Source organism: Cryptomeria japonica, chromosome 11, assembly GCF_030272615.1.
Source record: "Cryptomeria japonica chromosome 11, Sugi_1.0, whole genome shotgun sequence".
Lineage (NCBI taxonomy): Eukaryota > Viridiplantae > Streptophyta > Pinopsida > Cupressales > Cupressaceae > Cryptomeria > Cryptomeria japonica.
The window spans coordinates 232,498,870-232,513,031 of record NC_081415.1 but is presented as its reverse complement, the minus strand read 5'-3'; positions in this window follow the sequence as shown (position 1 = coordinate 232,513,031).

Sequence of the window (14,162 nt, the reverse complement as noted above, 5' to 3'; positions counted from 1 at the left end):
ATGAAAGAAGAAATGGGATATTTGAAAAAGAATGATACATGAGATCTTGTACCATTTCCTGAAGGATGAAAGCCTGTTGGTTGCAAATGGGTGTTCAAGAAAAAGATTGGTTCAGATGGAAGCTTTGAGAAGTATAAAGAAAGGTTGGTTGGAAAAGGCTAGTCTTAGGTTGAGGGTGTTGATTACAGTGGGATATTTTCTCCTTTTGCAAAAATGACATCCATTAGATTTTTTCTTTCTATTGCTGCTTCTTATAATTTAGAGGTTGAGCAAATGGATGTGAAAACTACTTTCCTTCATGGTGATTTGGAGGAGGATACTTATATGACACAACTGGAGCAATATGTGGTGAAAGGTTAAAGTAAATTGGTTTGTAAATTAAATAAATCTTTGTATGGCCTCAAATAGAGTCCTAGGATGTGGTACCAAAAATTTGATATATATGTGTTGAGTTTGAGATTTGAAAGTTCTAAATCAGATCACTATGTTTATTATAAATTTGATCATGATCATTTCCTGTACATTGCATTTGTATGTTGATGATATGTTATTAATTGATAAAGGGAAAGGTGTGATTTTAGAACTAAAGTCTCAGCTCCCTGCTAAATTTGAAATGAAATATCTTGGTGCATCAAACCACATTCTTGGGATGGAAATTATAAGAGATACAAAGAACAAAAAGCTATGGCTAGGCCAAAGCAAGTATGTGAATTCAGTGTTATAAAGGTTCAACATGCATGAATGTAGACCATTGTGTGTTCCTCTTACAGTTGGAACGAAATTATCTACTTCAGATTGTCCTATGTCCCAATCGGATACGGAAGACATGAGAAGAGTACCTTACCAAAGTGCAGTTGGAAGTTTGAAGTATGCTATGGTTTGTACTAGACCAGGCATTGCCCAAGTAGTGGGAGTTATGTCCAAATATATGTCTAATCCTAGTAGAGTTCATTGGGATGCATTCAAAAGAGTCTTCAAATATTTGAAGGGCACCTCAGAGTATTCTTTGTGTTATCATGGTAATTTGGTTGGATACATGACTTCCCTTGATATTCATGGTTATGTGGATTCAGACTGGGAAGGTCATATTGATAACATAAGATCCACAAGTGCTTATGTGTTTACTTTATTTGGTGGTGCAATTAGTTGGATGAGTAAGTGATAGGCTGTGGTTGCTTTGTCCACTACTTCAAAGTAGAGTATATGGAGACTACTCATGCTCGTAAAGAATCCATTTGTCTTAAGAGATTGTGTTCAAATATTAGAATAAAACAAGGAGCAGTGATAGTCAGAGTACCATCTACCTAGCTAAGAATCCAACATTTCATGCTCCGACCAAGCATATTGACGTTTAGTATCATTTTGTCAGAGATATGGCCGAAGATGGTAGGGTGAAGCTAGTTAAAGTAGAAACTTTGATGAATGTTACAAATTATTTAACTAAGGCTATGAGCACAAAGAAGTTTAGATGGTGTTCGGAGTCTATGGGCCTCATGGCCCCTAGCAATTGATTTATTGTGTTGATACTCCCTTTTCTCTTGCAAGGTGTTCGACAAGTGGGAGAATGTTGGGAAAATGGTGTCTCAACTTTGCTTTTACATGAGGTTACTATTTATAATAAGTTTTTATTTAAGCATGAAATAGTTTGAAATTCTCCCTGAAGCTTCTGGTTGGCTAGATAAGCATTCCGGTAAAGTTACGTTGCAAAATCATAGCTAGTTTTGAAGATACTAAATTTTCCATTTTGGAGGGGTGTAATGAAAGGTTTAAATTTAATTTTGAGGACTTTATAGGCCCCTAAATTCCTTGAGAAGTGGGCATAAGTTGCATAATAGCTTATAAGGCAATAGATCACTTTGTAAGCTTTCCGACGCTTCAAACGACTCGTCAATAGGACACATGGTTCTCAAGTTATGGCCTCTGGAAGTTTGTACTCCTGAAATAGGAAACATAAAATACATTGGACACATAAAGGAGCTGTAAAAGGGAGGGACATGTGTTGATGTGTGTTTTAACATGTCATAGCACATCTAGAAGGTAGATAAGGTTGGATACACCTTATTGGGTGGTTTTAGCCCATGGTTTTGTAATACGGTTGGATGGTTTCTTGTATTGTATCTCCTATATATGAGGTGCGTGAGATACAGGTTGTGTGTAAGAGTCTTATGGCTATTGAGTTACCTTTGAATCTTTGATTAGTAGTACTCCTGTGAAGAGATTTCTATGCAAGTATATTGTAATATGTTTTTAATTGCTGAATAATATATTGGGAGGCTTTTGGAGTGTGATTTTTTTCTCCCAAAAGAGTTTTTGCCACGCAAATCACTATGTTATGGTTTGAATGTTATTATGTCTATTTCTATAGGGGGGTTTTGACCTTAACAGAAAATAGAAATAGACATAATAACATTCAAACCATAACATAGACCCCCCTATAAACCCCCCTGTCTATAAACCCCCCTATAGATCCTCTTCTAAATATTCCTCTTCCTATTTGATATCCTTCATTTTTTTCTATAGGAATTATGAGTCCTCACCTCTATTATTTTTGTAGGTTTATGCATCATCACTTTTTTCCCTCATCTTGTTGTCTATGACCTTCATATAATATTCCTCCTATTCTTCCACCATAACCCTTCCTATTTTTAATTTTATTTTAATTTATCCTATTTAATATTTATTCAACTTTAATGAGAAGTTGATATACATCTTCAATAGTTGTTAACCTTACAAGGCTTAGCTCTTCTTGAATATTTAGATTCAATCCATTAATGTATCTATATACCTTTCTTTGTTGGCTTTAAAATGACCTACTCTAATAATGACTATAAATTTATTTCATTTACACTTTGACAATTATATTCATCTTTCTCAAAAATCTCATCTTCTTGAGGATTTCAAACTCAAATTACACATGAAAAAATTATCACTTCAAATTATCCACCATTCTATTTCAGCTAGTGATCTTCTATTTTCTTCTTCAGTTTCTCTCTAATGACACCTCTTCCCACCAATTTTTGACATGACATTTGACCCTCTCAAGACCATATATTTATTCATATTCATTTAATATTCTTTCAAATCATTGATATAAACTATCAATTCTTTGAGATTAAGACCACTATAATATATAGAGATCTCTATTTTTATATTTTTTCCTATTTTTTTTATTACCTTCAACATTTTGACTTAATTTGGTTCTTCTTTTCCATTGTCTTCTTCAATATGTACATCATCATGGGCTACATCATACTTATCTTTATTTCTGAATTCATACCCGACTTCTCAACCTCTCTTGAATTGCACTAATCCATCTCTCCAAAGCCCTAAATCCTTCTTCTATTAGTACAACATTTGTACCACCATAGTTTCTTTATGGATGAATTTTATAGTTCTCCTCTTCACTTACTATAAAAATTCATAGTATAAATATGCCTCAAATTTGTGATTCTTTTCACATTCAAACACATTACCACAAGATTATATTGCAAAATGCCTCACTCTTTAGAAATATGTATGAAAATTTAGGATACACTTACTTTGATATCACTTGATGAATTTTAACTCAATTACAATAGAGATTTAACACATTCAAATATATATATATATATATATATATATATATATATATATATATATATATATATATATATATATATATATATATATATATATATATATATATATATCTCATTAATTCAATGATCTCTAATTTCTTAGAATAAAGTTAAAAAGTAGAGTATCAAATCCTCAACAAACTACAACACCTTACACCTTCAATTCTCTCCCTTCTATCACCTCCTACCTATTTTGGAGCATTAAATTTGATATTTTTTTCCCTTTTGTTGGTGTAATAAAGGTGTTTTACCTTGGTTATTCTTCACATAGGTCCTAATTACACACCACTTAAGCTTACTTAGGGAGCCACATAGGAATCGTTGGAGCATCTCCACTTTAGGTGCACTTATCATGTTATCATTTCCACTTTATTTCTAGTGTCTCCACCTTTATTGCCTTTATCACATTATCATATTCAAATTTCATGGTTGCACTATTACACCTTTGGTGGATGATCCACCTTTAGTGGTTTTATCACACTATCACTTTTCCACTTTAGGTGGGATGATAGCTTTTAACATTTGTCTCATGTGATAAGATTGTGACACTTGTTTTAATCTTATACAATCCTATGTTCTCACCCTGGCTATATAACCAAGGGGTCTCCTATGCAATAATAATCTATATTTGTATTGCATTGTTTATGAGAATACAATTTATTCTCGTCATGATATTTCTCTTATTATTGTTCTTTCCATTAGGCCCCTAGATCTTGGGTGGCTAACTTCATAGCCAAATATTACACCCTTTCTAATGACCTACCTCTCTCTAGTGTATTTACCCTACTTTGGAGATGTAATTTAAAATATTCCATAAATGTACTTACACACCTCATTGCATATTTTAAAAATTGTAACTCCCATCACAAAAAGTAGCTTAAATTTTAGAAGCCATAGCTTTTAATATAAGCATCAAATTGAGTCCTCTCTTAAAAAATATAGTTATCAGAGTGCTCTATGTTGTGATTTCCATTATCATTAAGAAAAAACCAAAAATGAACTTCCACAAATTGCATTCATGCAATAAAGATAAATAATATGTACATAGTGACCTTAGATGTATATAGGCAAGGTAGTGAAGGTAAAATTGTAGGACACAATAACTAACCACCCCTCCAATGATGAACACTTGTTAGGTCACCTAACAAGTCTTCTAGTGTGTAATGCCTACCAAGAAACCCTAGGGAATAAAGCCAACTAACATCTGAGAGATAATTTTTTTTTAAAAGAGAGACAACATCACATTATTCTCAAAGGAAATGCACACATTTAGATTAACATGATTACAGACACTAATGCACAAGTGGGAATAAACTCATAACATCAAATCTACATCCTCTAAGGTTTCCCAATGTCATTGCTGATGATACAACAATTATACAAATACATGATAATACTCTACTTAAACTAATGATTCATCATTACCCATAGCACAAGAAAGGCTCCTATTAACCATTGAAAGATAACCGTAAGATATAACCTATTAAATGCTTCTAGGATACTACATTCATTTTTTACCACCAATACCAAATATTCCTATTCTATCAAATCTTGCAAACACAACGAATTTATCCATTCCTAAAATATAGCTGGTACCAGCACCATTTAGATTAAACATATGATAACACCATTACATCACATCTAACACCTTATGCATATTCACATTACAATTTAACATCAACCTTTTCAATGAGAGTATTAGGACACAATACTCACATAAAGCATATCCAATTACAAACTATAAAGATGAATCTTTACATATATCAGAGATTACATTTGCATCATAAATCCATAGCATTGGAACTGAAAAGAAGAAGAACCAATCATCAATCTCACGAACAAACCACCAAATATCCCAATTGAGGAAGGGATCGACCACCTGATCATGTGGAACCAAAAAGGTCCACCCCCCGTGCTCCAGAGAATGACATAAGGCCCCACACACATCACATGACCTAGGCCAACACCTATACATCCAAGGGAGCACAAATGTACACAAGGAATAGATATATACAATAATTGAAACATCACAAAACACAAAGTCACTAGAGGCTTCCACAACTCCACCAACAACTAGGGAAGAGTGTCATCACATGGCATCAACATGAGTTATCCTCTGGTCCGACCCTCTCAAAATTCTAGACCTCGACGCCCATTTGACTGCACATATGGAACTAAACAATCCTTCCATGGAGGCAAGGAAGTTTGATCTTCCATACAAGCCTTCCCAATCTCATTTTGAGCCTAAACAAGCACTCCAAGCCATGAGATCTCATCCTCTATCTATACGAGCACACAAGGCATGACTGGGGAACCAACAATTATCTTATTAATGTTTTTTCAACCCAACCTAGTTAATTTTATTTAATGTTATCACTCGATTAACCAACTCTCAATGAGATATCCCGGTAGCCACTTTAGGGCCTCTACACCCACTTGAGAACCAATCCCCCTAACATGCACCTAGACACCACTAGCCTATGGGTACAACAACAAGATAACAACAATATCATAACATCCATGGTACACATCTTATATAAGTAAATATATCATAAAAAGAAATAGGACTCCATTAAAAAAACCAATCAATAAAGGGGTTAAGTCATGAGTCGACAACATATACATAGCAATTGATTCATTAACATAAAAGAATGGGATTGGGCCTATAAAAACCAATCCAAATCCAAAAATACATACATGATAATGTGAAACACCATATAATCATAAATCATTGGTTCCATAACAGAATCTGAACCATAACATCACTCTTGTTCCACAAATCATTCTTTTAACCAATTGCTCTCAAAGCATCTTCATGAATGCAAAAAAAAAGAACAAACACATGAAAATAATAGGAGACACATGAAACCATCACAAGAAATAACATAGGCTCTCAAAAATCACAAAAGAGAGTTACAAACCCAAAACCAAGCCCCTAGTTTGACTTGGATTGACACGGACCCCAAAAAATTGATCTAGGAAGCAAAACTATGAATTAGCACTTTTTCTTCATGAAATGGCACATATGTTAAGTATTTTAATGATTTTTAATCATATTTTGGTTCTTTTGCACTCTGTTTTAGCGAATTTGCAACAAAATCAAGGCTGCATACTTGGGTTGACTTAGGGCTCAAATCTTGACACCTCGACGACAAAATATGAAAGAAATAATGAGAACCCATTTGATATGGGTTATTTTAATAATAAAAAAAGTAATTAAATCATACCCAAGACCAAAAATTAATTCACAAGACATCAAACACCAAAAAAGCACTTTTAAAGAGCGAAACAAGAGCACCCAAAACAACCATTCAACAAAACAACTAAGAAAGAACCTAGAACATTTCCAAAACATTTAAATCACCATAAAAACATAAAATAATTTTTTTTTTCATTATCTTGAATCAAAAATTACTTTAAACAAATTTTTTTAGAGAAACACAACCTAGATAATGAAGGTTGGACTATGAAATTGAAGACTCACAACTCCCACATGAACAATGAATCAAAATGAACCAAAAAGCCTCCAAGATAAGTACCAAATACAATTAAAATCCTCCATAACAACTCCACATAACCCCCTTTACAATATTCGTGAACACCCCTCTTAAAAATTCATCCCAAGGCACTCCATACACCCATGCAGATTCAAAACTCTTCCTCCCATTGCAATTTTTGAAAAAAGCATTTAAAAAAAAAAACCATCATCAACACAATCCCCCAAAACATTCTACATAATTTGCATTAATCCGTTCGAAAACCAAAAATAACCTTTCCTCTAACACTCCCGACCAAAATAGCAACCCCAAGTTCAAACACAAACTCACTACACACAACCATTGAAAATTAAAGAAATTACAATTAATTTCCAAATTACAATTCCCTCAATAAATAAAATAATAAATCATTCTGACCAAATGAAAATGCTAATATTTTATAATCTGCAATATAATATTATAATATGAGACTCACAACACAATCCACATAATTATTTACTCACACTTAGGATCATACATAATAATTTATTATTCACCTCAACCATACAACATCACACGATCAATAAAATTAAATAAAACACAACATACATAAACCACACAAATCCTAACAAGACAACTCTAGACCAAAAACACTGAAACACAGATAGGACATTGACTAGGGTTAAGTTGTGGTAGGGCCTTATTGTCACCTCAGATCAACTACCATTGGGATTAAAGGCACACTTAGACCTATGAGACCAGAATCTTGTATAACACCAAACGTCTATATGCGACATATATATAAACATAATTTACACAAGCAGGTGAAAGAGAATTACAACATCACACCCTGCTCATATATGAGTGATGTGACATTGTCCCTTTCACATCCACAAGAATAAGACATCATAGAAAAGGTATACCATAATTAATAACATCAATGTCATCCACATCTAATGCAACCACTAATTTAGGTTAGCACGCAACAAATCATCATAAGCAATAAACATGAACCATATCTCCTAAATAGTGAATAATCACAAATCTAATCATGACCTAACATCAATAATTAATCCCAAGTATATAATCAACATCATCATAGTAATCATAATGAATCCACTAATATCAAGGAAAATATCAATATAAAGAGTCAAACAAGAAGCAAGGAGTATCAAGGGCATATAAAGAGTCCACCAATATCTAACATAACCTAGCATTAAGGATGAATCAAGGAAGGGCACTACATCCTCCACCCTAAGACTCGACTTACTCCCATAATTCGCAAGGCTAGGATCAAAACATGCACACATTAGTCCTGAAACTTTATTTGAATGATACCAAATTATACCCTTCCTTTAGGATAAATAAAAAAGAACATAAATAATCTCCTCATTATAAGATTCATCATCTGGTAAAAACATCTTAGTCCAATCATTTTCTTAACTCAAAGTAAGATAGTAACAACAAGAGTTTTCCTTTACATTCTTCAATTATTCAAAATTTAATGCACTACTTAAGAGATAAAACAAGACACATACCTTTTACTAACTACAATAAGCATACTAATTTACTCAAATCTTTTTAAAAGACCATCATTTTTATAATATTCTTGTAGGATATATTTTTTTATCACAATTCCCATCACCAAGTTGGTATCCATAAAACACAAAACATAGTAACTCATACTTTTCAAGCATGACAACACTTCTTAACATATACATAGTAAGGAAGATAGATATACATTTTACATGACTTTAAACACATACACACTCCTCTATATTACTAAAGAGGTCACATCATACATCTATATGAGTGGATTGTTTCATGGAATAAGTTTCTCAAATTAAAATGTAATTAAGATATCATACAACATCCAAAATCCATAGGCCATACTCATATAAATAAAACAAGTTTTATGGCATATAAAACATCTCAACATCCACACCAAAATGCTAAGAATGAAGGACAACATAATCTCAACTAAAGAGAAGGAGAGAACCTCAGTACATGTTACAAACACTCAATGCATTCTTCACTTAGTAAATTATTTATAGGTATCCTTATTAAATAGTTATACATGAAACATACATAAGCATTCATTAAAGATAGGTAATTTACAGTTCACTAACATTTACTACTGCATACAATACAAATTCTTTAAACCAAACACACTTCTCTCTAACATTTCATATAATCTAGGTAATTAAGAATGCATTTCATCTTGGAAAACATATTTCATTTACTCATCCAACATTAGCATTATCTAATTGCCCACCATGCCTAGTGCAGTTCTCCAAGGTTTCCTCCCTTAGACTCACTATCAAAGGTTTGAAATGAACATGATAGAAACAACATTTAACACATAACTAGAGCTAATGATACTAAAAATTCAAAATGACCACAATGAGCATCAAAAGAGAAAACCCAAATGGGAAAATTACCAATTTCAACATTAAATCGCAAAAAATGTCGGCAATATCAATAATAAATAAAGTGTTACAAGTATCACAAAATAGATAGAAAGAAGAGTTTAGTGGCCAATACTTGCATAAGAAAAGAAAAAAAATCCAAGTTAGCCCCAATGATACCAAATACAAGTCACAAATAACTCAAGGCAAATCAACCATCACATCCAAATCCACATAACAAGGTAACTAATACCAGCCACACTAGAGGGAGTAACTGTTGCACGACACCCAAGGACATGATGTCTTGAATGCATTAGAGAATGTTCACCAGACACATTAGACCATTGAGTTATTTACATATATATCTTTCTTAGGCAAATTTTATGCAACAATAAAAGCATTCATGGTTCCTACTTGCAATCATTTACCATATTTAATGCAATGCAATATTTATATATGTGTGTGTGTGTGTGTATGCATATACATATATACATGTATATATGTATATATGTATATGTATATGCATATGTATATGTATGTATATGTATATGTATATGTATGTATATATGTATATGTATATATGTATGTATATGTATCTATATGTATGTATACGTACGTATATATGTATATTTTATATATGTATGTATATATGTATATATGTATATATATGTATATATATGTATATATACATATACATACATATACATACATACATACACACACACACACATATATATATATACATATATACATATACATATACATATATACATATATACATATACATATACATATATACATATATATATATATATATATATACACACACATACATATGTATGTATATATGTATATATAGATGTAGATGTATATATATGTATATGTATATGTATTAATATATACATACATATGTATGTGTGTATATATATATGTATATATGTATATTATATACATACATATACATATATACATATATACATACATATGTATGTATGTATATACATATATATATGTATATACATGCATATATATATGTATATATGTATATGTGTATATGTATATATGTATATATATATGCGTGTGTGTGTATATATGTATATATACACACACATACATATACCTATATATACACATACACATACACATACACATACACATACACATACACATACACATACACATACACATACACATACACATACACACACACACACAAATATATACATACATATGTATGTATATGTTTATGTATATGTATATGTATACATATATACATATATACATATATATACATATATACATATATACATATGTATATATATGTATATATGTATATATATGTATATATGTATACACACACACATACATATATACATATATATACACACATACACACACATACATACATACATACATACATACATTCATGCGTGTGTGTACACCAGAACACACAAGTTCATGCAAGGATAATTAAATTTTCTAAACATGTCATCTTTATTGTACAATGCAGCTACTTACCACATACTTTGAGACATGAAAATCCAACCTTTCATGAGGTCTCATAACATTACAAATGCGACTAGAAGTCATAAATCCTTACTAAAAGGTAATATCTATACAAACAATCTTTTTCTTACATACATGATCACATAAATAAATACTCAATAATTCTAATTGGTGCAAATGCATCATTGGTTAACATCCTTATATTTCATATCAAGATAGGAAGAGAAGGGGAGAGAAAAATATTATTCAACCACTATATAAATGTATATGGATACATTCCATGCAAGTTCTTCACATACACATCATGATCTATACTAAGTCAAATTCATATGTAGAAAACAAGCACTTCATCTTATTATTCATAAGGAAAGCAATGCATTATTCCAACGTAATAAGCTAATCATATGAGCATAGCATCAATTAAGGGGATACATATAATTTCCTCCTAACATATAATATGATCATTTATAAACCTAAAATCTCCTTTAACATTCAAGTAAGCACTATAAACTACAAAGCAAACTAGGACCACATAGCATCATATAATAATTACTTGCATCAAGGAGGTATGCAAAAGAAATGGATACACACATTGCACACAATTATGATTTTCAGAAAGAATAAAGGAGAGAAAGAGAGCACAAAGTAGATACATATAAAATCTCTAAGGTCCTAATGACCTTTCCCAAACATAAATAATGAAGGACAAATGCAAGACAAATAAAAACACTATAACACACCACAAAAGACCAAGGGAAACACCCTTAACCAGAGATCCCATTGTTTGCAACTACCAAGCCACTACCAAGGGACACTTTTGAATATCTCAGAAGCGAGTTAGGGGTCCTACCCCTATCTTCTACTCACTGATCAAGTTCGATGAAAGAATCAATCTGATGACTCTATTGAATATCTTTTAGGAGTTGATGTTGCATTACACACTTTAGGATGTTTTCTAGAGGTGTAGAGGAATTATTACAGGACATTATATAGGGAACAAGAATTGAAGATAAATGCTCTGACCGAGACTCAGTTGATACACAACAACAGGAAATCACTTCTTTTAGAAAGTAATTATGTTTTAGTTCTTTACTTTTTGGTATTGTTGTCAAAGGGGGAGAAGACCTACAAAGGGGGAGAAGACTAATATAGAGGAAGAAGACCTATCAGGGGAGAAGACTAAAAGAAAACTGAGTAGACTACAGATTGGAAAGAAGACTGAAAAGAGGAGAAGTCTAATGTATGGGGGAGAGCATTTCAACATTTCAGAATCACAGCAATCCGAATCTTTTAAGGCCAAATCAATTGGTTTTACCATCAATGCCAAATGGGGAGATTATTGGCAATATTGCATTATAATAGACAATGAAAGACTGTTGGCATTTCATAAGGATATTGAGAAGGTTGTTGATGATTATGGATATAACTAATTAAAGATGTTTACTATCTTGATATTATTATTTTTTCATTGATGTCAAGAAATTGATTTTCTAATTCAGTATGATGTTGCCATATCTTGAGAAGTATGATATAAAAGAGTATAAAGATGTCGGTAAAAGACATAAAAGAATATGATGAATAAGGGGATGAATAAGGTATTCAATGGGCAACTAGTACCGAGTCAGACAATGATGAGATCATGATGTTTAGATTGTTTTAACATCATACATATGTTGTAAATTGTGAAGGTTAATACTATACTATGTTACCAAGCAAAGAACCTAGTCGGTAAACCCTAAGGTTATCGCTATCGGTTAATGAAGGTGGAATGTCTACTGAGTGAAGTTTAGTATTCACCGAGTTATAACCGAGTTGTTACCAAGTTGTAACCAAGCTATAACAGAATGCATTAAATGTTTACATGCGTTATTTAATGAAGGAAGTTGATGAGCTGGAATTGATCAATGATTGGTGAGCTGTGGAAGAAGTTTTTTAACGAGTCTAAGGCAATGAAAAGTCGGCATGAAGATCTATAGCTCAGATTGAACTGCAATACCCTGGCACAAGTTCCAAGAAACGTATGCAAGTTCCAAGGCAAGGTAAAACATTTTCAGATCAAAAGATGCATTAAACCTAGACAAGATCGAAGATCTGATGGCTATGATTGATCATGGGAAATGTGATCAAGGAGATTAAGCGGTTACCTAATTGTTTATAAATAGGAAACTGTTGATAAACAATGTATGTGGGTTAGTGTATGCACAGGGATGCTACATAGTGATTACCGAGCACAAAAGCTTGAAGACCTATTTGAATAACAGAGTATAGAAGCCCAGCAGATAGACAAGATTAGTTCTATGTCTAGATTGTATTGAACAAATAGGAATCTGCTTTAGCATTTTAGATGTGAAGTTGCAGATAGATTTTATTACTGTTATTTTGTGAAAGTGACAGAAAATCTCTTAACCAAGTGGACTTAACAGTCTTATTTGTAAAACCCTCTAGCAAGGTGACATTCTGATTGGGTGTTTGAAATCCTTTAACAAGGTCACTTCTAACAAGGTGAAGATCCTAACAAATCTGAGGGAAATCCCTTAACCGGGTCACATCTAGCAATGTGTTTGTAATCTTTAATAGGATTTGCTTTTAATCGAGCATACTCTAGAAGAGTATATTTCTTAGTGGGTCTGAAATCCCACAGTGGTTTTTCCCTATTTGGGTTTCCACGTTAAATCTGGTGTTATGAGGTTTATGATGTTTATATGCTTTTGAGTTTGCATGTTTGACAGTTTTGGTTATATTATTGATATATATGTTACCGAGGTTGAATATGATGTTTTTATGGATGATTAAGTTTGTATGATTCACCCCCCCCTCTCATCTTATTGGCTATTTGATCTGTACTTATATTAAGTATTAGAACTATCACTAGGGAAGAGTGTCATCACATGCAATCAACATGAGTTATCTTCAAGTACGACCCTCTCCAAACTCCAAACCCTAGTGTCCATTTGACTACACATGTGGAACTGAACAATCCTTCCATGGAGGCAATAAAGTTTGATATGCCATACAGGCCTTCCCAATCTCATTCTGAGCCTAAAAAAGTAGTTCAGGTCATGAGATCTCATCCTCTGTCTATACGAACACATGAGGCATGACAGGGGCACCAAAAATCATCTTATTAATATTTGTTCAACCCAACCCAATTCATT